A 14,910-nucleotide genomic window follows, 5' to 3' on the forward strand; every position below is an offset into this window, starting at 1 on the left:
TGGCGGGGCCTGGGGAGGATGGAGATCCAGAAGACAAGTGGGAACACAGCCTTCACTTCTCAGTCGTATTATGGTCACCTCACTGAGAGTGATATCCTGGGGTTTGGTCACTTAGGTTCAGATCCTGGCTTGGCCATTCACTTAAGTTTCCTAACCTTTTAAGTTATTTTGGTTTCCCCATTTGTAAGAAATAACGTTAGCTACCTCAGAGTTTTTGAGAGAACGTGATGTACAGAAAGTGGTGTGTGCTAAGTACAATGGTAGGCATTTCATACTGTCAGTTTTCTTTACCTTTCAGAATTCTGTCGCTCATGAATTTTCAAATGAATCCAAGTTTTACAAAGAAAAATTGAAGCTGTTAAAATGAACATAAAGCATACAGCTTTCCTGGGATATATAAATACCTCTTGTGGCCTGTAGATTCTGTGTAACCTCTTTGTTCTACTGAGGTAAACGCACATAATGCCTTGAAGTGGTCAGGTTCATCACAGTGTATTGAGTGTTCTGGATATACAATTGTTTAGGAAGAAATAATGCAAAAAGGTAGTTACCTTGGAAGCTCTTTATATTTGTATGGTTGTGTGTCATATTGCATATCTTTAGTTCTTTCCTTTAAGTATAGGATATATATTTTTTAAAGATTTTATTTATTTATTCATGACAGACAGAGAGAGAAGCAGAGACACAGGTAGAGGGAGAAGCAGGCTCCATGCAGGGAGCCCGACGTGGGACTCGATCCCGGGTCTCCAGGATCACACCCTGGGCTGAAGGCAGATGCTCAATCGCTGAGCCACCCAGGCATCCCAGTTTAGGATATTTTTGAGCTGAGAAATCCTTATAGAAAGTTTTGGAATTGAACCCCAATTTACTGACAAGTTACATGTAAAGTTCTGCACATTGAACCACATATTTATTGATTTTGAGTTTTAATTTTGAGATAGGTTCTCAAAAAATATTTAAGTTCAAGTATTAGCAAGCCTTAAGGATGAAGCAGACATTTTTTTTATTTTATTATTTTTAAAGGATTTTTTATTTATTCATGAGAGACACAGAGAGAGAGGCAGAGACATAGGCAGAGGGAGAAGCAGGCTGCCTGCAGGGAACCCAGGACTCAATCCCAGAACCCCAGGATCTTGTCTGGAGCCAAATTCAGGTGCTCAACCATTGAGCCACCTGGGTGTCCCTGACGCAGACTTTTAAAATAACATTTATTAAAAAATTTTTTTTAAAGATTTTTTATTCGTGCGAGAGAGAGAGAGAGAGAGAGAGAGAGGCAGAGACACAGGCAGAGGGAGAAGCAGGCTCCATGCAGGGAGCCCCATGTGGAACTCGATCCCGAGACTCCAGGATCATGACCTGAGCCAAAGGTAGGTGCTCAACAGCTGAGCCACCCAGGCATCCCTAAAAAATTTTTTTATTTTAAGTAATCTTTCCACCGAGCTTCGGACTCGAACCCATGACCCCAAGATGGAGAGTTATATGCTCCATAACTGAGCCAGCCAGATGCCCCTAGAGTAACATTTCTTTTTAATTTTTTTTTAAATTTTTATTTATTTATGATAGTCACAGAGAGAGAGAGAGAGAGAGGCAGAGACACAGGCAGAGGGAGAAGCAGGCTCCATGCACCGGGAGCCCGACGTGGGACTCGATCCTGGGTCTCCAGGATCGCACCCTGGGCCAAAGGCAGGCGCTAAACCGCTGCGCCACCCAGGGATCCCTAGAGTAACTTTTTTTTTTTTTTTAAAGATTTTATTTATTTAGTCATAGACACAGAGAGAGAGAGAGAGAGAGAGAGAGAGGCAGAGACACAGGCAGAGGGAGCAGCAGGCTCCACACAGGGAGCCCGATATGGGACTCGATCCCAGGTCTCTAGGATCACACCCCAGGCTGCAGGCGGCGCCAAACCGCTGCGCCACCGGGGCTGCCCTAGAGTAACATTTCTTAATGGCAAAATGGTTACCTTTTGCTGAGACAGTCTGGTCCACTGTTTTGCTTAAGTCCCTAAAGAACATCTTCAGGATATTCTCAACTATCTGTGTATAGAATTAGACATCCATTCCGATTTAGAGCATCAAAGAATACAAAATTCATAATTATTCCCTTTGCTATGGTCACTCCAACTCTGTAGAAGCTGTGTTAATGCAACTAAGCTTTATAACCTATGAATTAGGGTTCTCTAAAGAAACAGAGTAAAATATACATACGTTTAGAAAGTGATTTATTGTTAGGAATTTATTCATAGAATTATGGAGGCTGATAAATCCCAATATCTGCAGTCAGCAAGTTGGAGACCCAGAGACCCAGGAGAGGCTGTGGTGTGATTCCAGTCCCAGTCTGAAGACCTGTGAACCAGGAGAGCAGATAGTGATATTTTAGTCTAAAGACCAACAGGCTCAACACCCAGGAAGAGCCCGTATTTCAGTTGGAGAGCAAAGACAGGAGAAAACTGATGTCTCAGCTGAAAGGCAGACAGAAATTCTCTCTGACTCAGGGAGGGTCAGCATTTTGTTCTATTTAGGCCTTCAGCTAATTGGATGAGGCCCATCCGCATTAGGGAGAGCAGTTTGCTTTACTCAGTCTACTGAGTCAGATGTTAATCTCATCCAGAAATACCCTCACAGACATGTCCAGAATAATGTTTGACCAAATGTATGGTCCATGCATCTCATGGTCCAGTCGACTTGACACATGAAGTTAACCATCGCAACATATATCAAGACTTTGATTGTCCTCCATGTGTCACCATTTTCCCTCATGTCCTTAAAATGCTTGCGGCAGTCCAGGCATCCCCATTTGACAGATTAAAGTACAAAGGCAAGGGAGCACCTGGGTGGCACCGTCGGTTAAGCGTCTCACTGTTGGTTTCATCTCAGGTCCTGATCTCAGGGTGGTAGGATCGAGCCTCCCCATGGGGCTTCACAGTCACTGCAGAGTCTGCTTAGGACTGTCTCTCCCTTTCCCTCCTCTTTTGCTCCCCCTCCCACCCTGCCCTGTCTCTCTCAAATAAATGCATCTTAAAAAAAAAAAAAAGTATAATGGTAGGAATGAGTGAGGTCTTGTTCTGGCCTCCTTTTGAAGAGCACTAGGGGGAACGGGCAGAAGCTGACTTCTCCTTAGGCATCAGGCATCATTGGCTAGGATGGTGGTCACGTGCCCAGTCTGCCAAGGAGAACATTACCATGGCTGAGCATTGACTCCAGAGCCTGTCCTGCCGCCCTGCTGTACCTGTGGGGACAGAAGTTGGTTCTGCCACTACCTGACTACAGGAACGTGGACAGGTTACTTAGCACTTCTATGCCTCAAATTTTTTCATCTTTAAAGATAATGGTAGCACCTATGTCATAGAGTGGTTGTGAAGATTAAATGAGTTAATATATGTAAAGTTCTTAGAAAAGTAGCTGGTACCTAGTAAGTACTTAGTAGAGTATGGCAGTTGTTGCTGCTGCTATTATTAGCCACATGATCTTGGTCAGTTTACTTAATTTGCAATACTAACTATGGTCCAAATTATGGACATTTTGGAACTAGACTATTGTTACAGTTTCCTAACTGGTCTCTCTGCTACTACTTAAAAAAATACATATGTAATAACTTTATTGAGATAGAACTCATATACCCTGCAATCCATCTATTTCTGCTTCTACTTTGTATTCTTACCATCTTCTTTCTTTTTTAAAATTTAAATTCAGTTAATTAACATATAGTGTATTATTAGTTTCAAGGGTAGAGTTCAGTCATTCATCAGTCTTATATAATACCCAGTGCTCATTATATCAGATGCCCTCCTTAATGCCCATCACCCAGTTACCCCATCCCCCAACCCACCTCCCCTCCAACCTTCCGTTTGTTTCCTGTGATTAAGAGTCTGTTATGGTTTGTCTCCTGCTCCGATTTTGTCTTGTTTCATTTTTTACCCTCCATTCCCCTATGATCCTCTATTATTTCTTAAATTCCACATTTGAGGAGATCATATGATAATTGTCTTTCTGTGATTGACTTATTTCACTTAGCATAATACCCTCTAGTTCCATCCACATTGCAAATGGCAAGATTTCATTTTTTTGATGACTAAGTAGTATTCCATTGTGTATATATATGTATACACACATATATATATTTACCACATTTTCTTTATCCATTCATCTGTCCATGGACATCTGGGCTCTTTCCATAGTTTGGCTATTGTGGACCTTGCTGCTATAAACATCCTACCATCTTATTTTCTACAGAAGTAATCTTTTAAAAAATCATATCGCACTACTGATCAAAACCTACTTGTTCTTTTTTTTTTTTTTTAAGATTTTATTCATTTATTCATGAGAGACAGAGGAGAGAGGCAGAGACACAGGCAGAGGGAGAAGCAGGCCCCATGCAGGGAGCCTGACTTGGCACTTGATCCCAGGTCTCCAGGACCAGGCCCTGGACTGAAGGCGGCGCTAAACCGCTGAGCCCCCCGGGCTGCCCCAAACCTACTTGTTCTTAATCCTATTTGTAAGTCTACACTGTTTACCATGGCTTATAAGACCCTACATGTCTGGTCCTTGCTCTTCTTTCCAACTTCATCTTATAATATATTCCATCTTGTTCATGTAAATCAGCCACATAAACATATGTTTTCTCCTTCAAAAATGTAAAGCTTATTTCCATTTATACTTGAGGGCTTTTGCCAGAGCTCTTCTCTCTGCCTGGAGTGTTCTCACAGATCTTCCTCAGGGTTGACTCCTTTTGGCATTCAGGTGTCTACTTAAATGTCACTTCCAAGGAAGGCTTTTTCTTCTAACTTAAAGGAGTCTCCAGTCATTCGCTAGCATTGGGCTTTTTAAACTTTAATGTGCATATGAAATGCCCAAGTATTTTGTTACAATGCAAATTTTGATTTAGACCCCTGGCATTGGGCCTGAGATTCTGTTTTTCTGTTAAACTTCTTGGGGTCCCTATGCTGTTGGTCAGAGACCCTAGGATATCACTTTCATTTTCATCAGTGTACTGATAAATGTCTGCTTCCTTAATTTTTTTTTTTTAATCTCTTTTCCCCTTGACTGGAGTGAAGGCTCCATAAGGAAAGGACTTTGTTTTTAGTATTTTTTTCCACTGGTGTCAAGAATAATACCCCAGATATAGTTGGTTTTCAACAAATAATAAGTGAATGAAAATTTATCCATGGATTTTTTAGTTATTTGTATGATAGGATTATTGTGAGGATTAATAAAAATAATTATGTCGTTACTTAGTCTAGTCCCTGGCACACAGTGAGTGCTCAATAAAAGTAAGCAGCTATTAATAGATTTTCCTCCTAAAACTCTGAGTTTTGGCAATTCTTTAAAACAGTGGTTCTTAACCAGTTTTTGTTCACAAACTTGATTGAAAATCTAAAGGAGTTTGTAGTATATTTAGAGACCTTGCCTCAGAAAAAATACACCATAACACATACACATACAAATAATTTTCTTTTAATAGGCTCCCAGACCTCTCTACTCCCACCCGTCATGGACCATAAGTTAAGACCTTGTTAAAAAAAGAACTGTGTTATGTAACAACCATTGTCAGCGCTATTGATGGCAATTTGTCTTTTTCTAATCTTTTATAATTGTCCTGTTCATTTACCTCTTCTTTCTGTATTATAGGCTACCATGTACCATTAAGATAAGCATAACTGTAGTTTATTATTTATTAATATAGTGAGATTAGTTAAGTGGAGCATATTAGCTTGTTGACTGTACAACTTCAGAAGAATTTTTTTCTTCCAAATTTCTATCTTAAAATGAAAACTTAAAAATTGGGGGAGAAGAAATCCAACTTCTTGCTGAGCTCCAGGCCTTGATAGCGCAGTTGGGGCCAGGACACAGGGACGGGAGCCAGAGAGAGGTTCTCTTGTGTGGAGAGCCAGGTATCAGTGGGTATGTTGCTCTCCTGACAGTAGTTCTGCAAACTGCATTGATAAAAAGGGACTGATGTTCAACCTACTTCTAGGTGAATCCAACAGAATCTTCTCTCCAAGCCCCTCAACCCTTCTTCAATGACAGGGTCCCAGAGGAAATGATGTCTTCCCTCTTTTTGAGGACTATTTTGGATCTGGCCCTGGATCAGGATCTGGAAATGGCTTCCTAACTGAAATTGAGCAAGAATACAAACCAGTAGATGAAAATTGTGTGTGTGTGTGTGTGTGTGTGTGTTTTAATAACTTTAGGACTCTGAAGAGAAATCTGCCCTCAGACAACCAGGACTTGGGCCAAGATGGACCAGAAAAGAGGATTTTATTATATAAAAGAGAGGGTTTTCCATCTTGATGCCAGGCAATGTTTTCAATATATTTTATGTGGTATAATTAAATAATTTTGGAACATAAGATTTTGTAGAAATTTTAAAACATCTGAAAAACAAGTTTAGGTTTTATCTTTTTTCCCCCAATGAATCCTTTTTTTTTTTAAATTTTTTTTTTTTAAATTTACTTATGATAGTCACAGAGAGAGAGAGAGGCAGAGACACAGACAGAGGGAGAAGCAGGCTCCATTCCCCGGGACCCCGAGGTGGGATTTGATCCTGGGTCTCCAGGATCGCGCCCCGGGCGCTAAACCGCTGTGCCACCCAGGGATCCCTCCCCCAAAGAATTCTTAAAGCGTCCTTTATCTGTCTTATTGTCCTGGGAAATACCTGTGTTTCCTTTGTATCATATTCAACCAGCATCACTATGAAATTAACTAAACTGCCTGTGTCTATAAAAGTGCTTTAAATAATAAATTACACTTTTTAAAAAAATTCAGTTTGAGAAGCAAATTGACAGTATTTTGGCAGTGTTTCATGTCTAAGTCTTTAGAAACCTGACTCTAATTTTGAATTATAGATATGCCTCAATTCTTATTAAAAATCCAGATGAAACACAGGGTGAGTTTATAGAGTGAGTATTTGACAAGTCCAGTGTGAAGTGTTCTAATGCTACCATTGCATGTGCTTATAGAACTGGTGGACATTGTTGAGAATTGTGATTGCTGTTACAATTAGAAACTTAAGACCCAAATTAAAGCACAGTTGTGCTCTCAATACTTCATACTGCTTTATTTTTTTTTTCCCGGGATATCTGTATATTTTCAAATGTTACTCTTTTAAAGCAGAACTAAAACCAATGAAAAAAAATTGGGGGCAATTGCTTTCCCTGCTAATAGTGTCCTAACAAACAAACATGGTGAACAATCTCAAAACCCGTGGCGTTTCTTGAAAAAAATGGGGCACAGAGAGACAAGGGACAAGAAAGGCAAGGATTCTTTGTATGCCCAGGAAAAGTGGGCTTTGATGTGGAAATGTTAGGATTTGGAGCAGACAGTCGAGAAAGAATTCTTGAGATGTCTTCTGTGTACAAAGGTGGTTTTATTAAAGCCAAAGGGACAGAGCCCCTGGGCAGAGAGAGCTACAGTGAGGTCGTGAGGAGTGGCTGATTATATGCTTTCAAGTTGGGAGGGGGTTAGAGATAGTGTAAGTCTCTAAGGAATTTGGAAGCAAGGTTTCCTTGGACCTTGAGGGGTTTTTTACTACTATCTAGTAAAACCTTAGTGAGACCCTTCAGATGAGTATTGTGGGCGATATGCTTGGAGAATGATTGTGAACATATATCTTGGGGGATAGAGATAAGGGAAGTTTCCAAAGGGATTTTTATATGTTAAAGTAGATTTTTCGGATCTTGGAGGTTGGGGATAATGTTAAGCTAAGATTCCCTTTTGCCCTTAGCAAAGTATTAATATTGAGGCAGTTGAGTTCCTAGAGGAAGGTCACTGCCTGTCTCAAGGACTTGTCAATGGGCTGTAAGTTATAAGGAAATTTAATTTTTTCTTTTGCCTTTGTTCCCCACATCAGCCTTATTACAGGAAGCAGAGAGGCTATGGTGGGCAGACTAAGGAGATTTTCTGGGGAAAAGTTAAAACTACAAAGGAGATTGTGTTGATGCCTGAATGCATAGAGCCTAACTTCAGATCTAGATAGTGCTGGCCATTAAGACATGCAGGCATTTTGAACTGGGAGGTTATAAGAAGAGAAAAGGTCAAGTGATCCAGTTCTAAACTTCATCTTTTGTTTAATATGAAGACAATGAAATCTTGAGGTTATGTTCACTTCAAAAAGGGAGGGGAATTGAAGTACTTAGAAATGCAGTTAAAAGCTGGGGAAACTAATTTTTCCTTGGGTGTGTGTGTGTGTGTGTGTATGTGTGGATAGAAATAATAGTTAAAATACTTCCCAGATAAGGAAGTTATAATCATTCAGCCAGAAGGACAGCATCAATATCATGATAAGCCTTGTAGTACATGTTCTGTGGAGTTTAATGGGATCTTCCTAAAATTTATTTAGGAGAAAGTAGTAAAACAACATACAAAATTGAGGTACTAGAATAGTGCAGGCTTTATGGGCCTCTAAAATCTTCCATTTATGTTTGTAGATCAGTGCGTGGATCTTCAGAATGGCATTTTCCCACTGTCCATTTGGAGTACAATAAGACAAATTAATACAAATCAAAATAATATGGCAGTAGCATCCCATAATTTGTGTACACTGATGTAGTAACAGATTGAATTTAGTGCAGCTTTTGAGAAGTCTTTTGTGTTTCAATTTATACAGCTGCTATCCAGGCCTAAGCTGGCCAATATCTCAGCCTTGAGTGTCTTGTCTTGTCTGACTGATTGTCTGACTCTTTTTTAGACTTTTTTTTTAAGAGATCAATTTTACGTTCATAACAAAATTGAGAGGAAAGTACAGAGATTTCCCATATTCTCCTTACCTTCCCCTCCACTCTCCACCCCCCAACATGCATGGATTCCCCTGTTATCAATATCCTCCACCAGAGTGGTATATTTGTTAGATATAACATGTATCCATCATTATAGTACCAGACAGAGTGTTTTTACTACCCTGATAATCCTCTCTGCTTTTCTGTTCCCTCCTCCTTGCCTCCCTCACCCTTTGTCTACTGCTGATCTTTTTACTGTTTCCATAGTTTTGCCCTTTCCAGAATGTCATATAGTTAGAATGTCTGACGTTACAATATGCAACTTTTCTAATTGGCTCTTTCACTTAATTATATCCTTATATGTTTAAATTTTCTCCATCTGTTTTCATTGCTCAATAGCTCATTTCTTTTTAGTGCTGAATAATATTCCATTGTCTAGATATACCGATTTATTTGTCCATTTGCTTACTGACAGACATCTTGTTGACTGTGTGTGTGTGTGTGTGTGTGTGTGTATGTTTTTGTATTTAAGTTTTCAACCCCTTTGGGTAAATACCAGGGAGCATGATTGCTGGATTAGTATGTTTAGTTTTCTAAGAAATAAACTGTCTTCTAAAGTGGTTGTACCATTTCATATTTTTTCTTCTTTCTTTCTTTCTTTCTTTCTTTCTTTCTTTCTTTCTTTCTTTCTTTCTTTCTTTCTTGACTTATTTACTTATTTATTTATTCATGAGAGACAGAGACAGAGAGAGAGAGAGAGAGAGGCAGAGACATAGGCAGAGAGAGAGGTAGGCTCCATGCAGGGAGCCTGATGTGGAACTCGATCCTAGGACTCCAGGATCACGCCCTGGGCTGAAGGCAGGTGCCCAACTGCTGAGCCACCCACTCAGGTGGGTGTCCCACTGTTTTTTTATTCCCACCAGGAATGAATGAGAGTTCCTGTTACTCCACATTCTGGTCAGCATTTGTTAGTGCTCTGAATTTTGGCCATTCTAATAGATGCATAGTGGTATCTCGTTATTGTTTTACTTTGCATTTCTCTGATGATATAGGATGTAGAAGTTTTTTTCATATGCTTCTTGGCCATCTGTATATTTTCTTTGGCAAGGGGTGTGTTTAAAGTCTTTGGCTCATTTTTATTTTTATTTATTTATTTTTTTTTAAATTTTTATTTATTTATGATAGTTACACACACAGAGAGAGAGAGAGAGAGAGAGAGAGAGAGGTAGAGACACAGGCAGAGGGAGAAGCAGGCTCCATGCACCGGGAGCCCGATGTAGGACTCGATCCCGGGTCTCCAGGATCACGCCCCAGGCCAAAGGCAGGCGCCAAACCGCTGCACTACCCAGGGATCCCAATTTGGCTCATTTTTAAATTGGGTTGTTATCTCATTGTGAGTTTTAAAAGTTCTTTGTATATTTTGTACCAGAAGTCCTTTATCAGATGGGTCTTTTGCAAATATTTTTCTTCCATTTTGCGTCTTGTCTTCTAATGACACCATGGCATTGGCTTTCACAGAACAAAAGTTTTAAATTTTAATGAACTACGCTTATCAATTATTTCTTTCACGGATTGTTCATTTGGTGTTGTATATAAAAAGTCATCACCACACACAAGATTATGTTGGTTTCTTCTATGTCTTTTATGTTTCTCCTCTGTTACCTTCAGGAATTTGATAGTTTTGTGTTTTACATTTGTCTGTGATCCATTTTGAAGTGATTTTTGTGGAGTGTGTGGTCTTTTACTTTTTTAAAAGATTTCTGCTTTGACCCATATGTTAGAAATGTATCGTTTAATTGCCATATAATTTAGAATTTTCCTGCTACTGATTTCTAGTTAAATTCTGTTGTTGTCCAGAGCAGACTTTGTATGATTTCTTTTAACTTTGTTAAGATGTGTCTAATGGTCTAGAATGTGGTGTGTTTTGGTGAATGTTCCATGTAAGCTTGAGAATAATGTGTATTCCACTGTTGGATAAAGTATTCTATAAATGTCAGTTATAGCTAGTTGATTGCTAGTGCTGAGTTCAATATGTCTGAGTTTCTGACCTATATATTCATTCTCTCTAAAGAACTTAATTTAACATTTCTTGCAAGGCAGATCTACTGGCAACAGATTAATTTTTGTCTGAGAAAGTCTTTATTTCTCCTTTATTCTTCAAAAGTAATTTTGCAGGTTTCAGAATTCTAGGTTGTTAGGTTTTCTTCTCAATACTTTAAATATTTCACTGTACTCTCTTCTGGCTTGCATGGTTTCTGAGGAGAAGTTGGATGTAATTTTTATCTTTGTTCCTCTGTAGGGTGGATATATTTTTCTTCTGGCTTCTTTAAGGATATCCTCAAGCATAGAGATCTGGTGATTTTGAGGTTGTGATTTTGAGCCCCACATTGAGTGTGGAGATTACGTTAAAAAAAGTGGCAAATTGAACACCAATAAAAAATAAATTTATATAAAAAAATAAAAATAAAAAGTAACTTAAAAAAATTAAAAAAAAAAGTTTCTTTTCCTCTTCTTATGCCAGAAGCAGAAGGGGATTTTTTTCCCCATATTGACTCTAAGAACTTGGTTGAACTCCTCTAGGTAAAATTCAGAAAAGTGTGGGGACCCTTCTATGACTGGTTATCTCTGGAGTTTTTAACTCTGAGTTGTACACATTGAAGTTCTAGCAATTTGTCAACCAAGTTCAGGTTTTCCTGCCTGGTTTCCACTTGTGAGTCTCTGTTCTCATAAGCCATTACTCTCTGTATCTGCCTATCTTTCTCTTTAATCTTGGGGCAGCAGTTTGCCCGGCATCCTGCCCTTTTCTTATGGACCTGAGAAGAGATGTTGGTTTTTTCAGTCTGTTCAGTTTTTCATTGTTGGGATGGAGTGGCAACTTTCAGCTTCCTTATATGTGCAACTGGATAACCGCTGTTTCTCTTTTTATGTCTGCTGGTTAGCTAAAGTGATGTCTTCAGTGTGCATTGATTTTCTTTTTTGAAAAATGCAAATGAAGTGTATACTACTAAATAAAGATGTTAGGCTCGTAAAAAATAAAAGTAGAAGCCAAGAATATTAAGCCTCTCTAAAGCAGATGCAAAAAGAAACAACATACTTTGCCTGCAGTCCTGATCTTTCCAATGACTGACTTTCAAAATTAGATATTTAGAGGTACCACTCGGCAGTGGTTGAGCGACTGCCTTTGGCTCAGGGTAATCCCGGAGTCCTGGGATTGAGTCTTACATCAGGCTCCCTGCAGGGAGCCTTCTTCTCCCTCTGCCTGTGTCTCTGCCTCTCTCTGTGTGTCTCATGAATAAATAAATTTAAAAAATAAAAATTAGATATTTTATGATTGTTAAAAGGAATATCAAGGCTGAGGAGTATCTTCTGGCATAACTATGAAATGAAAGAATCGAAAGTATTTGAGACACAGTAAGCAATCCACTTGATTAGAAGGCAACTCACATTATTGAATCTACCTTTGTATTTTCCATTCTAACCAGTTTCCTGACATTTCTGCTATTGCCCATCATAATTTAGGCCTTGATTGTTTCCCAGTTAGAATAGTTTCATAACCAGTTTCTCTGTACCCAAATTCATTTTACTTGTTAATGCCAGTTAATCTTGATACATTACTGCTGCAATTTTTTGCCACTCCACTGTCATTTAAAATAATAATATAAACCCCCCCCTGGTATTCTCTTATTACCCCATTACACATTACCTGTTGTAGATAATCATTTCTTGTTTCAGTGGCTATCTTTTGGAGAGTACTCTGGAAATGCAGGCTGGGGCCCTATTACAAATTTCTTGAACCCCAGAATGAGGACACTCTGTTTGGGGATCCCCAAAACTACCGCCAGGTTTGATGATTTGCTAGGAGGATTCACAAGACTCATATAGTTGTACTCATGGCTGTGAATTATTACAGCAAAAGGGTACAAACACAATTAGCAAAAGGGAAAGGCATGTGGAACAAAGTCTGGAAGAAATTAGGTGCAGGCTTCTAAGAGTCTTCTCCTAGTAGAGTCACATAGACATGTTTAATTTCTCTAGCAATGAACTGTGACAACAAATGTGAAACATTATCTATTAGAGAAGCTTATTAAAGACCAATACCTAGGGTAGTGGGGGGTGGTGTAGTCACATAGCTACTCTTTGCCTAGCATGTACCAAAATTCTGGCCATATAGAAGGAAAATAGGTGTTCAGCATAAACCACATAACTTGTACATGGTACAAACAGTTTAGGCACAGTAAGTTGCTCTTTCTATTTCTGGGAATAGTGGGAACCCTCTTGGAATCCAAGTTCCCAGCCAAGAGTCCACCTTGTGAGCAGACCTTTCTAAGAACATAATCTCAGGCCTGCTGTGCTCATTTCTGTACACTGTTTATACTTAAAGTGATTCAAAAAGTGGAAAGTGGCTTCAGGCTTCTTTGGAAGTGGGGGTGGTACAGTTGTAGAAATGAGGGAGATGGGAAGAGGGTGGGACTTTGTACCTCCTCTCCCAGTTTTCTCTTTAAGATTGCATGGAAGGTTTTGTGTGTATATATACATATATATATATATATGTATATATATACACACACACACACACACACACACACACACACATAAAGTGCTACTGTTAAAATTATCTTTGAAAACTACTCCTTTAAACAATGAGATGAGTTCTAAGAAAAATGTTAATACAATCACAGTTTGGATTTTAGCAAGATCATCTCTGTAGTTGATGAAAGATATTTTACAGATTGAGGTAGTGGTAAATTTGGGGCAGTGGAGGTGATCAGAGGCAAGGAGGCCAAACCAGAGATCATAGAGCCCCAGCTAGGATGGTAGCATGAGGAAGAGCAGGAGGGGGATGATTATAGAGTATTTGCTATATAAAGCGAGTAGTGTTAATGGGTGATTGAGGAACTGGTTGAAGAGCAAGATAGAAGTTTATTAATCTTTTACATAAAAATCCAGTTAGGTGGTCCAAAGCTGGTTTGGCAGCTCAGCAGTGTTGGAGAACTTTGCTCTGCTTTGCTCAGCATTCTGTGGGCCTCCCCTTGCCAGGTTGTCTCTCCCAGCTGCAGGCAGCACACTTACATTCCAATTAGAAGAAGGGGAGAATGGGAAGCAGGGCATGCCTTCCTCTTTAAGGGAATGTACCAGAGCTGCACATGTTTCTGTTCACATCCTGTTGGTTAGAACTGGTCATATGGCTGTGCCTGGCTGCTTGAGAGGCCAGAAATGCGTTATTTAACTGGGCAGCCTCATACCCAGCTAAAACTTCTGGTCAGAAAGGAAGAATAGTTATTAGAAGACAACCCTGCCCTATCCCCAACACTCATTGTTTATTTAGAATTTTCTTCCCTTTCTTCAGAAAAAGATGGAAATAACACAGCCTGTTAATTTTTTCCCCCAAGTAAGTAATTTTCATGTTACTGAAACAAAGGAAACATGATATTCAATGAAACAAGGATAATACTGGCAACATATTTTTGTAAAATCTTTAACTTAAAGAAGGGTGCCAGCCCTGTCTAAAAATGTGCCAGTTTGCTGCTGTTTATTGTTGCTTCTAAAAAATACAGAGAGAGGTAGTCAATAATATTAAAATAACTTTGTATGGTGACAGATGGTAACTACACTTACTGTGGTGAGAACGTTTAAGGTATAGAATTGTTGAATCACTGTGTTATCCACTGGAAACTAATATAACAGTGTATATCAATCATATTTCAACAAAAGAGTAAATAATAATAAAAATAGAAAGGGAGTTACTTGCTCATTGCACCTGGCCCAGATAAGGAATAGAATTATGTGTGGTCTTGCTATGGCCAATCATTTCTCTCCCGGGAGAGGCTAAAAAAAGGATCAGAAAACCTCACTGTTTTGAAACAGGCACAGTTGTGTTTCAACTCTTTGTGTTCAATTTAAAAGTTACAGAAAAGGAAAGGAATCCTATAAGTGTTGAAATCAAAGTGGTAATATCTGAATGCTGTGTAGTTTTGGATAGGGAATAAAGGGGCAGTAGAAAATCCTTTGTGATAGTCTCTGTGTCTCTGCTTTGGTACTCAAGAACCAGAAGTTGGTGTAACTCAAAGGTGCCAGCCCTGCTGTGGGGAAGGATCTGATGAATCAGGTGGCCCATTTAATGGAGTGGAGGTAAAGCCGAGACTCTATGGAAGGTTAGGTTTTCTAGAAGAGGAGTTGCAATGATAGCTTATAGGTTTGGG

At 39.2% G+C, this 14,910-nt stretch overlaps 1 protein-coding gene across 2 annotated transcripts in view; it reads left to right on the plus strand.

The window, feature by feature from the left end:
• AFG1L (AFG1 like ATPase) overlaps positions 1–14,910 on the plus strand; it is a 201,770-nt gene that overhangs the window by 21,385 nt on the left and 165,475 nt on the right. The window lies entirely within an intron of this gene.

Source organism: Nyctereutes procyonoides, unplaced genomic scaffold, assembly GCF_905146905.1.
Source record: "Nyctereutes procyonoides isolate TBG_1078 unplaced genomic scaffold, NYPRO_anot_genome, whole genome shotgun sequence".
NCBI classification, from domain to species: domain Eukaryota; kingdom Metazoa; phylum Chordata; class Mammalia; order Carnivora; family Canidae; genus Nyctereutes; species Nyctereutes procyonoides.